This window comes from Aotus nancymaae, unplaced genomic scaffold (assembly GCF_030222135.1).
Source record: "Aotus nancymaae isolate 86718 unplaced genomic scaffold, 86718_ANA_hifiasm-v0.15.2.pri h1tg000029l, whole genome shotgun sequence".
NCBI lineage: Eukaryota > Metazoa > Chordata > Mammalia > Primates > Aotidae > Aotus > Aotus nancymaae.
In genome coordinates this window covers 62588080-62601401 of record NW_026988442.1, presented here as the reverse complement: position 1 = coordinate 62601401, position 13322 = coordinate 62588080, and the positions used below count along the sequence as shown (strand labels likewise).

Genomic DNA, 13322 nt, shown 5'->3' with positions numbered 1-13322 from the left:
ACTTTGATATTGCTGGAGGGAAGTGGCCTGCTGGGTGCACTGAGGTTTTTTTTCCTCCCACTTGGTCTCAGTGGCCACTGCAGTCCCCAGCCTTTCCAGGAGACACAGAGTCCTGTGGGTCACAGTGGGGGTGGGGACAGAGTGCTCTATTTCCATAACTGGGAAGCAAGATAGCTGGTGTGTGAGCCATGACTGTGCACTCCATGCAAGGGCAATTGGAAGATCTTCCAAGTCTTAATAAAACATCTTCCTAGGTTCTCAATTTTTTTCACTGTTTATACTCAAGAGGTGGTGAAGGTATATGAGGCCCACAGGCAGCCATCTGCTGCTTGGCTGCAGGCTGCCACACAGAAACTGGACATTCATTTTGGTCTACCAGAACTTCCCAGTTAGTGCTGACTACAATATACTTTATATCCATTCTCTCCCTTTTCCAAAATTGTTAGCATTCAGATTTGTTCTAAAATGTCTATTTTCTTAGTCTGTCTTTGTTAAATGAGAAGACATGGTTCTTCGCCACCAGCACTGCCCTGTGCTCACCACCTCCTTGTTTTCAGTAGCTGGGACTATGTCTACATGCGAGGCTCTCACGGTTTTCATCCGGAAAAGAACCCATTCCCACCCTCACTGCTGAAGGCTTTAGGCTGTAAACAGGCTTACTGTGGAGAGAACCATTTCTAGCAGCTGAGGTTAAGAGGATGAGATTGGTAAGAAGCGAAAAATCAGGACCTTCCATGTCCATAATATTATTCAAATTTAAAGCATATGGTGAATGAGAAGTCTAAAAATCATCTTACACATGGGAAGAAATGCTCAGGCAGCTGTGATGGAAACCAAAATCTCTAAATGTAAGTACAGCAGGATACAAAACCTAGCACGCTGCCATTGTTTTTCTAAAGGTTTTCCTTTCCTCATAATTATAACTGAGTTTGGGTTAATTGCCATTCTTCAAGAAGGGGTAACTTCCCCCACATGCTATCTATCTCTTTACAAAAGATTAAAATATGTGGATTTAAACGGTTAAAATATGTGGATTAAATTTTAAGGAAATTTTCATTTTGGAAAACATAGGCAATTGTAATGGTTAATTACAGGTCTGGGGGAAATTCTTTTGCCAACATTGATTTGATCATACCCGGGGAACAGTAGCAGTGTTCTAGACCCAGGTGCTGCCTTAATCGTCCAACTCCTGGAAAGGGAGTCCCAGCCCCACTCCACTCCCTAAAGCAGGTAGTTCCTGTTTTCTGCTTCTCTCCTTCTCTGCCCCTCTCCTTCTTTTTCCTTCTCTTTCTGTATACACAAAGACAAATGCGCATTTTTATTTCCAGTGCCAGAGAAAAGTCAACTCTTTTCCCCTCCCCCTTTGCCATAGCTATTCTGTTCCAGAATGAGCACAAACAAACAAGGCTTAATTACTCTGCTTGTTAATCATGGGAAAGGAAAATTTCAGTGTCTATACAGAGCCAGTCTAATTGCTTTCACTGCATCCACTGGTCATTTCACTCCCAGAAAATAAATCACTCCAACTGCCTGGCTGAGGAGACCAGCTAAGTCCCTGAATTCTTAGCAAAAAAGTCACCAAGGTAGCCCTATGAAGACATGACTGACACTAGGACTCTGTTGGTAGTTTTCCAAATTTCCAACGTCTTTGGCACATCATGGCTGGTCTCAGGCTAACACCATTAAACTCAGATAAATCCAACATGTCCTTGCTGGGTTTGTCCTCTTGGAGGCTTAGTGGAAGGTATATGCCTTTCAGATGCTTCTGCTCTGAATGCCGTAAGTTAAATAGAGGATCTCAGGCAAAGGTGGTCTGTGAGATGGGTAGCCTGGGTTTACACACAGTGAATACTTCAGGCACTGAAGAACACCCCATCTTTACCCATTTGCATTCTGCCATCTAGAACTTCATAACTTTCCTCCGGGGCAAAGGAGGAATCAGAAGGAAAAGAAAGGGAAGAGAGAGAAAATGAAAGGAGAAAGAGGAAATGAAAGGATGGTCCCACGAAGCTACTGAAGGTAGAGAAATGCTGTCTACATACACAGAGCCTGGTGAGGAGTAAGGGAGGTGACAGTGTCTAGTCACAGAGATGCATAGTGACACTTTGAATCAAGCTATTCCCTCTGTGCTATTACCACTGTGGTATTGTTAATACCTATAGTGCCAACACCAGCACACAACTGTAGTAGGTGCCATGCCAAATGGAATGCTCCCCCAACCAGTGCCCATGGCTGGGCCCAGTGCTGAGCCTTTGCCCAGGAACAAAGCAGGTGATAGAGATTTCACACACTAGCATAGACAACTTGGAGGAGACACATCCTCCTGTAGTGCCTTCTCAAACCCCACAACCAGCAAACACAGACGTCCAGGTATTTCTATTGCAGATGTCATTTGACTCTTCTACAGTCACTAACAAATGCCCAGGAATTTGTGATAAGAACACTTTGCCTTCAGCTTATGTCACTAATGGAAACATCTGCTGCCTCAATGCATACGATAGAAGCCTATATATATTTTGCCAATTGCCTTAGTAAATAAAATATGAACATCTTACAATAGAGATGCTGTTAAACAATGAAGACTACAGTATGAATGCTTACACTGATCTGTTCATCCATTCAAATAGTGAGTTAACGTATTTAATGGGATTCTACTGTGGGATATGAACTATACTGAGAATATAAGCAAAAAAAGGACGTAGCCTCTACCTTTGAGCAGCTTATAGTGTAGAAAAAAACAAATTTAATGTGATGTTTGCTGTAATATGTATTTCTTACAGCATATTATCATGCCAAAGGAAGATTCAATGACTGTCTAAGGGAGTTGGGGAAGATTTCACAAAACAAAGTATTTAATTCAGATCCTTAGGGATGAATATGTGTCTTATAGGTGGAGAAAGAGGAATAGGTTATAAAAAAACACACCATATGTAGGAAAACTCAGTTGTATTAGTATACATCATCAATTACTAGTAAATCATCCCCACTATTATCTAAAAGCAAATGGACTAATGCTTTAGATTGAAAAGTTTTAAATGTGTTCAAAATACACTCACTTCGTTGGAATTTACCAAACTGGTTCTTTCTATGGTTTTTACACAGTACATGGAAGGCTTTGACCCATAATGACTCAGTAAGATGAATATTTCTCTCACTCCCATTTCCATGTACTGTTTCCTTTAGTCAACTGTTTTTGGAGTCTCTTTAAACTGAACTGACTTTCATCTTTGGACTGTACATGTAGCAATGCACATGATCATCGAATCTCTTTGATGTTAAACAGATGTTGAGTTTAATTTTGTGGTACTCTGATAAAAAGGATTAAAAGAGGGCTCACAAAAGCAATCACCCTACCTAAAAAAAACCTGGATTTTAATAATAATCAAAGAGCCAAAAGATGCGGTGAAGTTTATCCTTGTAAGAAACAAAAATATTACAAAATGAACACTCAGTTTTAACCCAAAACATTTTTATGGACCTATTAAAGCTCCAGGCATTATTCAGGGTGTGTCAACTGGCATAAAAAAGTTTTAATATTTTTCTGTAATTTCAAAAGCAGTTATTAAGTTTGGGTAATGAAGAGGTTTTAGATATAGACAGTGGTAATAGTGCAAAACACTAAATTAATGCCACTGAATTATGCATGTTAAAATAATTAAAATTGTAAGTTTTATGCAATGTATTTTTACCACAATAAAAATACCCTATTGAAATATTTTATTTAAAAAGCACTTATTAGAATTTTTTAAACCAGATATTGACATTTGAAGTTTTTATTCTTACCATTTTCCTTGGAGAAAATAAGAGATCTTTTTAAGATCAAAGATTCTAGATATTTTGCCATATATTGCCTTTTATCCAGGCAAAACCATATGTGAAGTATTATAAGAACTTTTAATCTATCTTAAAGAATTCTAGAGAAGAGTCCACAATATTTTCAGAAATGTTTTACATTAATGAGCTAACAGAATTATAATAGGCTATCAATTTGATAGCAAACAGGCTATCAAATCTACTACTTTTCTACAGACATTCTAAAATGATCTCAATTCTTAAAGTTTTTATGTTTGACCAGAATTTGTGCACAGTTGAGTTGTTCTGACACTAACTAAATCTAATGCAAGGTTTGAATCAAGCTGATGAGACATTTAGAAACTCCAGTGATCTATAGGATACATAGTAATACTGAACTGAGATGCTGATTGATGTCAACATGAGCTTCACAAACATGATTTAGGGCCACAGAATCAAGTATGAAAAAAGGTGGAAAGAAATGGGCAAATATTCAGAGAGTGGAGTATGCCAAAGACTTCATTTTAAGAGTAGGCATTTTGAGGAGAAGATGTACCAGTTGAAACTGATTAAATGACTTCTAATACAATAGGGAAATAATTCCACCTAAAAATTCTAATCATCTCTAAGGGAACATGAGAGGTATTTTAACCCAATATTACTTATGTGTATGGCATAATTAGCATTGTAAGAGATGTGACTGCAAAGTAAGAAGAGCAATTCCACATAGCTCATCCTAATTTATAATAATACTTTGCACTTAAGGAAATAACTTCTTGTGTTAATTAATGTATTTCTAAAAATGTATTTATGGACTGGAAAGCAACCAAAACTTCCATTAACAAGGTTATGTTTTTCCTATTAAAAAGATTTCATTTTTAAGCTCCTCAAGGACTTTCTCCTCATTAAAATTTGCTATACACTGGACTATAACTGAAAAATGCTGAAACTCAACATTTAATAGTAATGAACAAAAAATACTTAATCTGATCTTTTCTCTCTAGGACTACTTAGAGCAATAAAACACATAAGGGGAAAAAGAGATCCTATGAGTACATTCAGACCTGGAAATCATCATGAATTAACAGTCATTTAAAAATGGAATATTAACAGAAGGAAAGAATTCTATACTGCAATTCGGATGACCTGGATTTGAGATCCACATTTCGACTTCAAGCTGTGTGATTTTAGAACAACCAACTCTCTGCCAACTTCACAGGGTTGTTGGGGCAACTAACATATGAGAAAGCACTTGGAAAATGGAAAAGCACTGACAAGCGTAGGTTAATAAAAATCTACCACTACCATTATAACTTAGTCTGCAGTATTAGACATTAGTCTACTCATGCTCATTCTCTTTGATAACAATGGTCTGTCTCCTTCTCTTTCTTCAAACTTCTATCATTTTCTACCCAAGCATCACTCTTTGTTGGTTACATGTTTTCTGACTTCACTAAAAAATCTGAAGAAATCACAAAAGAACTTCCACATGGTTTCACCACCACCTCTATCTACCTGTGAGAATCTTGCCCAGACACTCTGCCTCCCTCCTGTTACAGAGGATGAACTACATTCCTACAACAGGGCCACCTCATCCACAGACCCCATCTCTTCCTCCCTACTCAGCAACCCAATAGCAATTCTCACCTCCACATCGTTTTTGCTCTCCACTAGATGAGTACCACCAGCAAACCTTCAGACTGTTGTTTTGCCCCTCTAGAAGCAAAAACCAAATCAAACAAAACAAAATCCTCTTGACTAAAGTTCTCCTACATGGTGCCAGACTATTCTTTTCTTCTCTTCCTTTTGCAGAAGTCTTCAAGAGTCTTTACACTTCTCTCCAGTTCCTCTTCTTCCATTTTGTTTTCAACTCCTCCAGAAAGCATCTGCCCCACCACACCACCCAAACAATTCTCCTCAAGGCCACCAATGATGGATGTCCAGCGTGCTGAATCTACTGCTCGGTTCTCAGCTGTCGTCTTATTTACAGCATTTGACACAACAGATCACGTCTTCATATCCTCTTCTTCAGTTGGCTTCTGGGACTCCTCTCTGTGCTGGTTTCCTTCTTTTTTAATGGTTGCTTTTTCTCACCTTCCTTTGCTATTTCCTTGTGTCCCAGACTCAAAATGGAATACCCCAAAGGTCAGTCCTTAAACCCTTCATTCAATACCTTCTTTCTCACTCATACCTTGATGTGCTCATCCAGGCTGACGGCTTTAAATACCATCCGTATGCGTACGTCTCTCAAATATGTATTTTTATCCCAGGTGTCTTCCTTGAGTTGCATACTTCTGTATCAGCTGTCTACTCAACATTTCCTCCTGGAGGTCTCATGCTCTTAGAAAACTTAAAATGTCCAAAACGGAATAACTGATCAGTCTCCAAACATCTGTCATGGTCACAGGGTACCCTGCCTGAGTTAATGGCAACTCCCATATTTCTAGTTGTTCAGGCAAAAATGCTTGGACTATCCTTGACTCTACACTTTGTCCCAGACTCACAACTTACCATCTGCAAATCTTCCAAATGGATCACTACCTACATCAATGCTTATCTGGAATATTGCAATGGCCTCCCACCTGGGTGCCCTGCTTCGCCTTGATAGTCTCATCTTAGCATGCACATAGAGTGATTCTTTTAAAAGATAAGTTATATTGCATCTTCCCTCTGCTTAGAAGCCCCCTGTGGCTTTCTTCCTCAGAGTAAAACCTAGAAGTATAACAAAGGCCTTCAAGACACTACATAATCAAAAGCCTCCCCCCGCCCCACCCTCTTTCCGACCTTACCTCCTATTCAGGATCATTTCACTACTTGCTATTTATCACACTTGCCAACAAGCTCCTGCCTCTGGGCATTTGTATGTGCTCTTTCCTCTGTCAGGAAGATTTCCCAGAGATCCATGGCATTTGCTTCCTTACCTACATCCAGTTTTTATTAGGTCACCTTCTCAGTGAAGCCTTCCTTATTAAAAACTGCAAATCCTCCCCATCCCTCTGCTTTATTTCGAGGGAGTTCTCTATAGTACTTCCTTCTCACCTTCCAATGATATCTACTGCTGTTTACTGATTTATTTTGCTCACTGTCCGTCTCACCCATGCTGCAGATTGAAGTTTCTTAAGGGTAGGGATTCTGTGTGTTCACTACTGTAAACCAACATACAGGATGATGCCTGGCACTTAGTAGGTAATGCTCGATAAACATTTGTTGGATTAATGAACTAAATGATAGAACCACAGCTATTAGCTGTGAATGATTTCAGATGTCTAGTCCTTGCCTTATTCTGTGGTTCTGAAGGAACATGGCCGACACGAAACAGAGCTGAGCTCAGGGCTCCTTCCAGTCCACAGCCTTTCCTGACACAAAGACACAGAACTGAAGCACCCACCCAAGGTAAGTTCAATCACGATCATGAGAATAAATTCTTCCACTGCTGATTTTGATTGAATCTAATATGAACTAATACAGAATTTTTTCCAAATATCAATTGTAAAATGAAGGTCTATCCTACTCCAGGTATCGAGCATCCTTTAGTACACTTTTAAAATTTTTCTCTCAAAATTTAAGCATTTAACATTTAAGGTAAGTGGTTTGTAAACCTCAGGCTTCCCAAGTTTTAGCAGTTGTGCCCATAAAGACCCGAGGCAGGTGTTGATGCACAACAACACCTAGTGGTCTCTGAGCCATCTCTGCTTCAACTACCTTCCTCTGCCTCTTGGGCTCAAGTCTTCCAGTTCTCCTGACTCCCAATTTAAAGCTACTCATATGATACCAAAACCAGCTGCACCATAAATGCTGGTTTTCTCTCGCCTCTATTTGAGGGGGGCTCCCATACCACAGATGCACAGCCCTCCTGCCTGCTTGAACCAACACAAACTTAGGTTTATATAGTGCTGAAGAGTTATTTAGAGTGCAGGTTTCAGTCAATTTGGTGAATGCATAACTTCTTCAAATAGCCTGAGATGATCAGAAAAAATGTTTGTTAATTCTTGGCATCCTCAAATATAATCACTTTTTGTCAAATAATAACTTACACAATCAGTACTTTTTGTGATCTATATTCTGGTCAAGGACCTTGGCTAAACACTGTAGAGAAAACAAGGATATAGGCACAAGATTCCAGGATGGGGCAGTAAGGAGTACATTGCAAGATAACACCCCAGAAGTGGAGGAAAAGAGTACTTGAGGCCGGGCGCGGTGGCTCAAGCCTGTAATCCCAGCACTTTGGGAGGCCGAGGCGGGTGGATCACGAGGTCAAGAGATTGAGACCATCCTGGTCAACATGGTGAAACCCCGTCTCTACTAATACAAAAAATTAGCTGGGCATGGTGGCACGTGGCTGTAATCCCAGCTACTCAGGAGGCTGAGGCAGGAGAATTGCCTGAACCCAGGAAGCAGAGGTTGCGGTGAGCCGAGATCGTGCCATTGCACTCCAGCCTGGGTAACAAGAGCGAAACTCCGTCTCAAAAAAAAAAAAAAAAAAAAAAAGAATACTTGAGAGATATTGACCTTGTGGGTTTCGTGAGAGAAGGTTTCATGTGGCAATTGTAGGGTGAGCTGAGGGGCTATGTTACAGGAGGGGAAGACACAAGGTGGCTGACTCATTAAATACAAGGCAAATTGCCGAGTGCAAGACTCCCCTTTCACCTTCTGCAAACTCTCACTTAAAAGCCCTGTGCAAATGAAAATAACCACTCATCAAAAACGTGAACCACATCGTGCCTTACAGATAAAAGACATCCAAAAATATTTGTCAATAAATTAATGACTATTAGAATAAGTTAAAATATTGCTGCCAAACTGACCACTTAAAAACAAGAGAATTAACATGAAATGATGGAACAAGTACACTTAAAAGTTTAATCAGGCTGAGCACAATGTCTCATGCCTGTAATCCTAGCACTTTGGGAGGCCAGGGCAGGTGGACGGCTTGAGCCAAGGAGTTCGAGACCAGCCTGGGCAACATGCTGAAACCCTGTCTCTACAAAAAAATGCAAAAAATTAGCTGGGCATGGTGGCAGGTGCCTGTAATCCCAGCTACTCAGGAGGCTGAGGTGGGAGGATCACCTAAGCCAGGGAAGGTTGAGGCTGCAGCGAGCCGTGATCATGCTACTGCATTCCAGCCTGGGTGACAGAGTGAAACTCTGTCTCAACTCTCTCTCCATATATATATGATCATAGATGCTCCCTTGATTCTTACTACTAGTTACAGATAGCTAGGAAAGTCTTTCCAAGAATGGGTAAAACAGCATCTCCAGCTTTAGGAGGTATATAGAAAAAGGAAGAGACAATATATAGATAGGAACTGTGTCTCATTATTGGATCCCCAGGGCCTGGCCTCATGCCTGGCACATTGGAGACAGTATATTTGCGATAAATACACGTGAAGCCTGCAGGAGGTTCCAGGGCAAGAGTAATGATAATGCCAGCAAACACAGATACAGACTGGAAGGATCAGAGGGGCCCTAACAGTTTCCTTTGCTTTGCTTTTTTATGCTCACATTATTACTGGGCCTGTGAGCCACTGTGCCTTCAAGGTTAGAGCCTACACCTTGGAGAAGTGCTCTTGCCTCTCACAGTATCCCTTAAAGTCTGATAAAGCAGCTCCTGTGCACAGTGCCCACGTCAACCTGGGACTTGCTTGGCAACTGTGTTTTTTTCCAGTGATTAAGCCAGGCAGATTCCTGCATAGTCTTCTTGCAACAAAACCTGCCCACAAATCTGAGACAACATCACTCAGCATGTTTCCAAAAACAAAAACAAAAAAAAAGAGTCATCCACTTCACCACAAAAAACCACTTGCCTATTCAAAGTAGTTTGTTGTTAGACAAAGTTCTAAACCAGGGGTCAATTTTCTTAGCAATAGTACAGACCTGGTTAAGACAGTAGAGTCCTATAGTGAGATGGCTCATATATGTATAACCATATAGAGCCACAGTCTGATTTTATGCTATCTCCTGGTCCCAGTAACAAAGGAGATGCAAAGGTTTGGTGACTGCACTGTGGACAGTTTATATGAAACCAGCAGAAAAGAACATGTGAGCTTTGGATTGCTCCATATTTAATTAAATGAATTTAATTAAATGCCAGATCCAAATTAGGGAACAGTAGCAATGGTTACATGTGAGCTTTGCCATCAGTTCTGAGGATTTCAACTCTTTCTACACTTTATAAGCTTTACGTGCGTCCCTGGATTGAGTTGCTTATCCCAAATGAGAAATTGCATATAAAGACAGTGAAAAGTGTCTGTTCATATCCTTTGCCCAGAAATGCAAATCAAAACCACAATGAGATACCATCTCACACCAGTTAGAATGGCGATCATTAAAAAATCAGGAGACAACAGATGCTGGAGAGGATGTGGAGAAATAGGAACATTTGTACACTGTTGGTGGGAATGTATATCAGTTCAACCATTGTGGAAGACAGTGTGGTGATTTCTCAAAGATCTAGAAATAGAAATTCCATTTGACCCAGCAACCCCATTACTGAGTATATACCCAAAGAATTATAAATCATTCTATTATAAAGACACATGAACACGTATGTTTATTGCAGTACTGTTCACAATAGCAAAGACTTGGAACCAACCCAAATGCCCATCAATGATAGACTGGATAAAGAAATGTGGCACATGGAATACTATGTAGCCATAAAAAACGATGAGTTCGTGTCCTTTGCAGGGACATGGATAAAGCTGGAAACCGTCATTCTCAGCAAACTGACATAAGAACAGAAAACCAAACACTGCATGTTCTCACTCATAAGTGGGTGTTGAACAATGAGAATACATGGACACAGGGAGGGGAACATCATACACTGGGGCCTGTTGGGGGGTAGGAGGCTAGGGGAGGCATAGCAGGGTGTGGGGGGATGGGGAGGGATAGCATTAGGGGAAATACCTAATGTAGATGATGGGGTGATGGATGCAGCCACCATGGCATGTGTATACCTATGTAACAACTCTGCACCTTCTGCTCATGTACCCTAGAACTCAAAGTTTAATAAAAAATACAAACAAAAACAAAACAAAAAGACAGTGAAATAGTGGGTAAAACCAAATGAATGCCCAGTAATATATTTGTATTAGATCTTCTATACATGTATGGCATCTAATAAGTTTTATATTAAATTGCAATATTATTAATTGCATTTAATTCTCACAACAACCCTATGAAGTGGGTATTATTAATAGCATTTTACAGATGGGAGATTAGGTTTATTTGACTTTGTTCTTTATCCCCTCCTCTAGAACATTCAAGCAGTAGTTTTTCCAAACTAGGAAGACTTCTCTACTGAGCAGAGTTCAGAAGGCAATGGAAAAAATATATATTCTGGGGTTGGAATGGGGTGGGTGAGGGACTTCTGTCCCCATTTATTTTAATAGTATTCAGATGAAATGCAGGGCATACAAATAGATATGCACAGTGCAAGTTAACCACCAGAAAGCTCTTCAATCTTGCCAAGTTAGACAGAACTGTTTCTTTTGTACCAGTTTTAGACTGCAAATCTGGGGAATTAATCTGTAGGGCTGTTTTCCCAAGGCCTCCAAAACAGACCCAGGGCAAACCGCACATCCTGGGCTGACACTGTTCAACTTCAGCTTCTGTTGTTTCAGCTCTGAGGCAGTTTCCATGCCAGCATGCAGCCCTTCTGTGTTTTTGCAGCTTCATTCCAGGCCACATTTGTTTAGGTGCGTTCACTATCTCCAATTCAGCTGCCTCCTCTCAGGCTAAAATAACACTTGGCTTATGTACTAAGAAAACGCCGCTATTGTAGTTTTGCAGGGGTAGCATTTTTGGAACCAGACTCCCAATTCTGTATGCTTTGCATATTGATGGCATTGTTCTCGTTAGTCACATCCTGTCTAGCTCTCTCAGTGTCCCAGTCCTGAAGCTTCCCATCATCCCAGACATACTCTCTTGTTGGAATTCCCCCTTCCACCTGGCAAGCCCAGTTTCTTGCCTCTCTGCAATCACAGCAATAACAAAAATAACAACAAACGGCAATAACAACAACACAGTCTCTTTGTAGCACTTGGGAGGGAATTTCAAATGTCATGGTAACAATTACAGCAATGGGCCCACAAGAAAGCATGGTAGAAGAAACAGAGAAACAAGAATATACAAACAGAAAAATGCTGGGAGGACCCCAAACATGTTTCTGATTCTCTTTAGGAAAGGCATTTTCTAAATCTTTTTTTTAGACCATTGGGATTGCAGGGTCAAAGAACGCATAAGAACTCTCCGAGTTTCATTTTCATCATGCCAAGACAGAGGGCAGGACCACAGATGTGTCCATTCAATAAACAGTAGGCGTCATTATCACCATCATTCCTTCAGAGGAAAAGAAAACTCTCAAGTGTTCCCCACTCACACCCCATCTACCTCTCACAGTTTCATGACTTCATCTCGCCAAGAACCATTACAATTAGTTTGATACCGACTGTATATCAAAAATCACAGTGCCACTCATGGGCACTTACATATTGGGTTCATTTGTGCTGATGAAAAATAAGAAATCAAGGTAAATCCTGGCTTGTCTACCTTCAAAATAAATCTACTCATACTTTCAACTCCATCTAAGAAAAATATATAAAGGCACTGTAATTGTAACCTGAAACAAACCCTGAGGTCTGTGAAACAGGTCTTCTGATCAATCATGGACAACCCCCAAGTCTATCTAGATTCTTGAAGACTGAACATCACCTGGACCAAACTGGACATCCCCTCTCCTCTGAAACCCTGACTTCCTGCCGGAAGCAGACGAGCTCTGCAAACAGTGGGAGTGAAGTTGCTTCCGTCACTGCTTTCTTTCCTGCTCATCCCAGCACATATTCCTGCATGCAAAACCAAACCAAACCAAACCACTATTTTTCTTATAATTATAATATCATATTGCATAAATATGGCTATGCTGTAAAATCAAATTTCATCCTGAAAATATTAACCATCTATAGTAAAAGCCTAACATGTGCTTCTTTCCTGTGAAGCAGGATGTTCACCCTCCCTCTTGATACCAGCATAGAGAAACTTATTATAGATTGGACCTTCCAATTTCAGCAGAATCTCAGTGCAGGAAGAAGAAGAAAATTAACACAGAACATTTCTCTTAAGAGCCTAAGACTCAGCAAAAAAAAAAGAAGGGAGATTTGTCATGGACAGATTTCCCTTTAAGGTAACATTATTCAATACAATATCACTCTGGCACCTACTACTTGCTAGGCTCTATCTAGAACCTACTCAAATTGCCGTTTTCGTTCCCAGTATCATGGAGCACCAGGATCCAGGGCTAGATGAAACTATGTCCCAGGATGTAAGAAAGTCACACATCAACTCTCCTTTTCTACCTTGACTAAACACTGAGTTAACATCAAACACAAAGCCATAAGATGCATCGTATTCACAAAACACTCCCCACACTCAAGACCTGAACATAATGGAGACTTGTTTCCTTTGTTTTTCTTTTTTCTCAGTCTATGTATTTTAGTCAACAAAACCATATGCTTGACTTTTGAAGTGATGTGAGCC

The 13322-nt window shown here is 40.3% G+C and overlaps 1 protein-coding gene across 3 annotated transcripts in view; it reads right to left on the bottom strand.

The window, feature by feature from the left end:
• The window catches only part of LYPD6 (LY6/PLAUR domain containing 6), a 154864-nt gene that overhangs the window by 95977 nt on the left and 45565 nt on the right, over nucleotides 1-13322 (bottom strand). The window lies entirely within an intron of this gene.